The 7,813-nt window shown below is 38.7% G+C and overlaps 1 long non-coding RNA gene across 1 annotated transcript; it reads right to left on the reverse strand.

Moving 5' to 3' along the window:
- Positions 1–481: 481 nt before the first annotated feature.
- On the reverse strand, positions 482–2,254 carry LOC144444538 (uncharacterized). The gene is made up of 3 exons (XR_013481856.1): positions 2,218–2,254; positions 717–818; positions 482–560 (listed from the first exon to the last, which is right to left on the reverse strand). It is a non-coding gene; the product is annotated as an uncharacterized LOC144444538 (long non-coding RNA).
- Between the last annotated feature and the right edge of the window lie 5,559 nt (positions 2,255–7,813).

The following is a 7,813-nucleotide window of genomic DNA, read 5'->3' on the forward strand; positions in this document are numbered from 1 at the left end:
CCTATTACAGGTTGTGACTCCCAATTGTAAATCAAATGGCCGCTGATACAATACAGGGAAACACTCAATGATGTACCTGTGACTATCTTTTTACTTTCGTCAACAGGCGAGTTACACTCACAACATTTCAATTGATTACACAACTCATCAATAGCACTTTCAAATACAATAAATTTTGGTTCATTGATAAAGTCACTAGTTTCTGGTTCTGATTCAGATTGACTATCTTCACTTGGCTCATAATCAGGATCTCGCCTAAAACTTAGTTGTCTAGGAGATGATATTGTGCTGTCCAAGTAGGGAGAGTTAAAACTGTCATTTCTAAGTCTGTCTTTCAAAGGTGTAGATGTGACTGGATGAAAAAACATCTGGCTTGGCGAAGACGTCACGGGTGTCGAATCAGGGATGGATGTCGATTTTTTTGGTGGTGGTTGCTGTTCTTCATTGTCATCATTCTGCATACGCTTGTGAATACCACTGGACACAGTTGATAATGATAGGACGATGACTGGATCGGTCTGGATTTCTACACTTCGAGTGTTCGATTTTGTGCCTTCTTGCTAGAATAAAGAAAATATGTATTTATATTAATTAATTGTCTGCAAATTCAGAAATGTCGATGATTGGGGAAAATTATCTGAACAAATATTTTCAAATTCCTATTTTCCTGCCTGTTATCAGCGTATAAGTATAGTATAAAAAAGAGTATGTCTTACCTCATCCTTATCATTTTGTTCGTTGTTACTGTCGATACTTCCAGGAGTGCTTTCGGCATCCATCATTGCTTTGTCAGTGCTTCCACTTGTAATATACACACCCTACAAAAAGATCGTATCGAAAGAACAACGTCAGAACAAAATACATGTAATATACTAGTATACCCTTTCGATTCATAAGTCCCAATCCATAAGTCCCCGTCCCGGACTACGTCCGGCGGGGACTAAAAATACAGAAGTATAAATAAGTATTTGGTACTTTTTTTATGAGTGAAAGAAACCATAACGGGTAACGTAGCGATGTCCGTATAGCGTATTGTTACGTCATAAACCGTGGTCAGAAATTTCTCTACTTTTATTTTTTTTCAAAGATTCTCGTGGTCACAAAGTGAATGCATATTAACATGCTGACACACACTTCGATATTTCCCTTAGCTAAGTAGTTTCCTGGTGTTATTTTCATAAGTGAGACTAAGTTGACGGAAACAATCTTCATGAAAACGAAATTTTCAAATATTATATCGAATCGAAAGTTGTGGATGTACTTTGCGAATATTACTATACTCTTGGGGTGTGTCTCACCAGTTTTTCTCACAATCATTTCACCAATGTTTATTATATTACGAAAGAGAAAGGAAAAAAATTAATTGGTATGATGCTAACAATTTCACAATATGGGTACGATTTTAAATATCGGGTGGGCGGACTTTGAAAGCAAATTGGATGTGTCGCACTCTGACACCCATACTTGTCTGTGATGTGGCGACAACTTTAACATCAAAATACAATGTAGCTGAGAATGTTTCGCAACCAAGGAAAGGAAGTCTGTTGAACAATAGTGGCGGGTCTGTGATCGAACAATTCACACTTTACAAGATGGTCCAGATGGTTTTGTACCGGTCAGTTTATTTGAGTCATGACAGGCTGAAATATTCCCACGCACTATCCAACACTTTGAGAGAGTAAAGTTCGATTACATGTTACATGGTTACACTGTGAAAAATATCGCGTGCCATTTTCCTAAAGTACATAATTTATTGGCGTTAGTTATAAAAAAAGAGGTAAAAGTTGACGGAAAAACATCATGAAAACGATTTTATTTTTCAAAGATATTTGTGGATTACCTAAATATCACTTGGTATGCCGTCGGAGTTTGAATTTTTTAAAAAGTCATTGAATATCAGTGAATAACTACAAATAGGAGAAAACAAAATCAATTCTGATATATGGGTATGGAACATAAGTTCATAACTTTAAATATCTGGCGGCCCAAGTAGATCGGACGTTCGCATCGAAAAAAATGACTTTGTTCCGACAGCAGTTTTGTACCTGTCAACGTACGTGTACAGTTGGCCGTGTCTAAACATAATGTACAAATCGAATTTTAAAAAGATAATATTAGATACCGATTGGAGAAGGGATGAAAATACAGCCTCCGCCAGATTGTAAACTTATGGTCGAATCAAAGCGATCCGGATTTGAAAAGACAGACTCATCTCACCTCATTATTTTCTTGTCGCAGTTTTCCGTCATCTTCCTGTAGCCTTTTGAATATTGTAAGTGTTGGTACCGAGCCTTTCTTCAATATTTTTCGTTTCGCCGGACAGTTCATCAATTCAGCCCTCAAATCTCGTTCGATACATTCGGGTTCAAAGTGATCCTCACATACTACTTTGTTCTTTCCAAACTTAAAATTAGAAAGAGAACTGACACCAATATTGCAAAGCCACTTCTTTGCCAGATCATAGTTTTTTGATGCATCTGGAATCTTGAAAAAACTCTTTCCCGATACTTTACCAACTCTGTTCTTACACCCATACGCTTGACAACATGCCATTCTGTTTGCGTCAGAGTTGCGGACCGAACTGACCATAAACTTCTCATGGGTCCATACGTCACTTCCTGCCATGCGAAAGCAGACAGCGGAAGTAGTGTCTATGCACGCACGTCACTTCCGCCTCCGGACAGAGACGTTTCGAGCGACGTCTTCTCCCATACCGATAAGTGAAAGTGAATGAAACCAACACATTTTATCGTGTTTAACATTCATATTTTTATTAAAAGTCATTCAATCATAGGGTATCCTTTCCCTTTAATACAAATATTTCAAAATGTCAAATTGAGAAATAGAAGAATGTTTGCTATATATAGTAAATTCATGGCATTAAAATAAAGTAAGGTGTCAACAAAAGAACTATTGCTTTACTCACTACATACTGGCTTTATATTCATAGCACTACACAGTACTTATTACACAGTAGTACATACTACATATTAGTACTACATGGCTTTGGTTGGCACTTTTTTGATATACAATGTGGTCTGTTGCAGGAAAAATATGAGGTTATGTCGAAAGTTCTCAATCTATGTCGAACTTTAACTCTCCATGTGAGTCTATCTATGACGCTACTGAGAGAGAGAGAGAGAGAGAGAGAGAGAGAGAGAGAGAGAGAGAGAGAGAGAGAGAGAGAGAGAGAGAGAGAGAGAGGGGGGGGAGGGGGAGAGAGAGAGGGGGGATAGAGAGAGAGCAAAGAGACGTGATTACATAGCTGTTAGAATGGTTACCCTAGCTATTTTTTACTTTGTTGGTCTGAGAACATTATCTTAATAAGTTTTTATAGATAGAAGGGAGAAGAAAGGATAACACATGAGGAAGAGGAGAGAGGATTGATCCCACCCAGGGTGTCTTGTGCCTGGTTTCCCTTCAACTGTACATGTTACAGTTCGACTTTGTCCTGTCCATTGCCTTTGGGAGCATTATTCTCTCCTGGTTTGTATGTCATGTAGATATGTTCCATATACGAATAAGAGATCTCGGTTAAATTAACATATCCCATGTCTTGCAGAGCGTACGGCAGGGCCAAACTCTGATACTCAGCCATAAACGGTTCAGGGCCTTTTTCTGGTTCCGATGAATCCCATGCTACACCACCTGTGCCCCGATTAACTGCCATGTAGCGTGTGAAAGGGTTGTAACGGTACGGTACTGGAGAAAAATATATATGTATTTAATAACTCTATCGTTGAATAATAATTCGTGCATATTGATTAGCATAATTTGCATATCAGGTTACGAAATTACAACCTATCGAGGACTTGACTGAAAGACATGATACCCGATACTTGTCAAAGGTCCACTTCAAGTTCATGGATAGAATCTGCTTGGACTACTTATAATCAGAAGTATACATGTATATATATTACATTGAATTTGTACACATGTATATTAATTAGTTTGCATAATGATAAACACATTTTTTAATCTTGCCACACGAGTGAAGCATTGTGTGGTATGCTTTGTACTGATTCTATAGTATAACAAGTCATTGATAATGACATAGTACCCGCTATAATTGGGTTTTAAGGAATTATCACTACTCTGATCACGCAACAACATTTGTGAACCTAAAACAAACAGACTTAGATATGTTGTGTGTGCTTGTTGGACATGGAATATGCCTCCAACAATAAAGGATTGGTTGGGTATGGGGGATCATATCATGATGAAAATGGAGTCTGAGTTATGGCTTTGGACATGGAAAATTCACAAACAAAAATATTGGATCGTATCACGACGAAAATGGATATGCACATGTATGTCATAGAACACTGTCCTAATACCAACTTTAAATGAGATCTGTTCAAGCATGTCCGAGTTATGGCTTTGGACATGAAAATTCTCAAACAAAATGGCTGCCAGGCAGCCATATTGGATCGTATCACAACGAAAATGGATATGCACATGTATGTCATAGAACACTGTCCTAATACCAACTTTGAATGAGATCTGTTTAAGCATGTCTGAGTTATGGCTTTGGACATGAAAATTCACAAACAAAATGGCTACCAGGCAGCCATATTGGATCGTATCACGACGAAAATTGATATGTACGTGCATGTCATAGAACACTGTCCTAATACCAACTTTGAATGAGATCTGTTCAAGCATGTCCGAGTTATGGCTTTGGACATGAAAATTCTCAAACAAAATGGCTGCCAGGCAGCCATATTGGATCGTATCACAACGAAAATGGATATGCACATGTATGTCATAGAACACTGTCCTAATACCAACTTTGAATGAGATCTGTTTAAGCATGTCTGAGTTATGGCTTTGGACATGAAAATTCACAAACAAAATGGCTACCAGGCAGCCATATTGGATCGTATCACAATGAAAATTGATATGCACGTGCATGTCATAGAACACTGTCCTAATACCAACTTTGAATGAGATCTGTTCAAGCATGTCTGAGTTATGGCTTTAGACAGGGAAAATTCGCAAACAAAATGGTTGCTAGGCGGCCATATTGGATCGTATCATAAAACAAATTGACGTGCATATGTATGCCATAGTATGTTGCCCCTGTACCAAGTTTGAAAAAAATCGGTCCAGGCATCTCCAAGAAACAGCTGCGGACGGACGGACGGACGGACGGACGCACGGACGCACGGACGGACGCACGGACAGACGGAACCCAATCTATAAGTCCCCGTTCCGGACTTCGTCCGCGGGGACTAATTAGCAACATTAATTAGGTACTTTCACACGATTATCAACATACCTTCAAAACCACAAAGGGCGCCACCCGGTGTCAGTAATCTGTAAGCCTCGTCAAGGATTTTTCGGCTGTTAATTTCTGGCATTTCATGCAATACGTACGTGAAATGTACAACATCGAATGACTCTGATGGAAACGGTGTGCTTTCTGCATTCGCTTGGTAGAACTGAGTGTTGGTGGAATTTCTCAAAGTTTTCCACTGTCGACAAAATCTACAGGACAGAAATATTGATAGGATAATTTCCTGCATTTATATATATCGTATTACGATGTGTTCGCCCCACAGTGGGAAATAATGCAGATCGTCAATAGTCGCATGTTTTCGTTATAAAGCATTAGTTGCACAGCATAAAAATGCAAATGATATGTGGACAGTTGATTGATGACGTCTGACTGACTGACTGACTGACTGACTGATTGACTGACTGCGTTTCTTTGTTTGCGTGTGTGTGTGTGTGTGTGTGTGTGTGTGTGTGTGTGTGTGTATGTATGTATGTATGTATGTATGTATGTATGTATGTATGTATGTATGTGTGTGTTTGTTTGTTTGTTTGTTTGTTTGTTTATTTGTTTGTTTGTTTGTGTGTGTTTGTGTGTGTGTGTGTCTGTCTGTCTGTCTGTCTGTGGACACAATATCTCAAAAACTACTATACTGATTGTAATGAAACTACACATCTTCCATATGCTAATCACAAGAACCGATTGGATGTTGATAAACATCCCATGAACATTACTTAGTAATTTGCATAAATAACGGTTTTTGGTATCTTGAGAAGTAATTCTTAAAATTACTCATAACTTAGCAGGTACGTTGATGATAAGTAAATGTGTACATTTTGCTATTTTTTCAATATCCTTTACATGCTAATGAGTTATTTCAATGAATTAAATTAGCGTCCACGTTACTTGTCGCAAGAGACGTTGCAACTTTCCCACTCAATCGACCGTATATGTAGTCTTGCTGCTAGACGTTCGGGCTTTCTTTCGATACTATAAGCGAACGAAGTTCGCAGTGAGGGCTTGCCCGAACATGGATGTTCCATCCTCGATAGCGATGGTCGGTCGTGTGTCGTATTTTATCGGAAGAACATCCGAGGACTAGCAGATAGACTATCGTATATGTAATTGTACTCAGTCATTGAAGTTGTATTTGCAAGGCCAACCTTACATGGTAATGATTTTGATGAGTTGTCTTATGAATTTTTGCTGTTGTATTTTGTATACATCTTGTGTGATACTATTGATAGGTATAGCTCAGAATTTTGCATTCCAACAATGTGAGTAGGAACAAATTTATGGTTTTGTCATTACGGGAGGCATTAAGTTTAAACCTGGATATTTGATGATGTAAATCAACTTACCTGATGAAAGGAGCAGAGAGGTCGATTCCAACAACTTCGGCATTGGGGTAGAGATCAGCATAGGCAAAAGCAGTGTAACAATTACCGGTCCCAATATCCAACACACGTCGTGGTGTACTTGTGTGAATTTTAGACAACCATTCAGAGAGCCTCTCCTCATTTTCAAAATTGAATTTTCCTTCACCAGCATAATAGTATCGTGGTGCTCTTCCATTGAGGTAACCCCCAGGAGTAAAGTGTGGATGTTTCTTTGTATAATGATATGGGTATTGAAGTGGCTTGTTCATCCCAGGTGCCCATACGTCGTTATTGTCTGGTTCTCCATTATCATAGTCTGGAGTCTGTAGTGTGTAATTATTGACAAATCGTACAAAGTCGACGATTTTCCAATCCTGCAAATGAAGGGATCGAAGGTATAAATATGTCTCGAAGGGAAATTCAGAAACGAGTGCATCTTTCATTTCTATAACAGGTGGTTCCGGTTGAAACTCTGGGACACGAGTCCAAAGAAGGGTTCTCATAAAAGCGAAGTATCCCCTAAACCATTCAATCTCACTTCCATCCCAATTGATTCCTAAGAAGTCATACATCAAGGTTGAAGACACCAAATCACTATATCTGAAGACATCGTGTGTGTATTTGTTTAAAGTTTCAACAGTAACGCCTTCAGCTTTCGGTAAATCCAATTTGTAGCTTGATGGCCGCTTCTTGTCAAATTTGACGAATTCTTCGTATTGACGATGGATTATTCCATTTTGGATTTGGCCGGTTTCTCTTATTTTAACGTCAAATTCAATGCGGTAGACTGCAAGACCGCGTAAATCTGGTGGGTCCTGGGCAGTCACTTTGGCGGATACTGGGTCGGCATTCATAATTTTTGGAGGGAGGTATGAAGCAGACGTCAGCGACAAAAAAACAAGTAGATATATGATAGTCATTTTTTGTTCTCTATTGTAACCGTACAACACTCTCTCCAAAGTACGATAGAGAAACCAAGTGTACCGAAATTGCTATTCTCCAGGTTAATATGCCTGAAGAGCAACTAAATTTAGGACACGGTCAGACCGGATAATCACATATAATGTTTGCTTTCTTACACTACATGTATGTAACATGCTCCGTTATGCAAAACACCCAGCAAGGTCAAAGATATGAAGACTATGCTGTCTGAAAA

This window comes from Glandiceps talaboti, chromosome 13 (genome assembly GCF_964340395.1).
Source record: "Glandiceps talaboti chromosome 13, keGlaTala1.1, whole genome shotgun sequence".
NCBI classification, from domain to species: domain Eukaryota; kingdom Metazoa; phylum Hemichordata; class Enteropneusta; family Spengelidae; genus Glandiceps; species Glandiceps talaboti.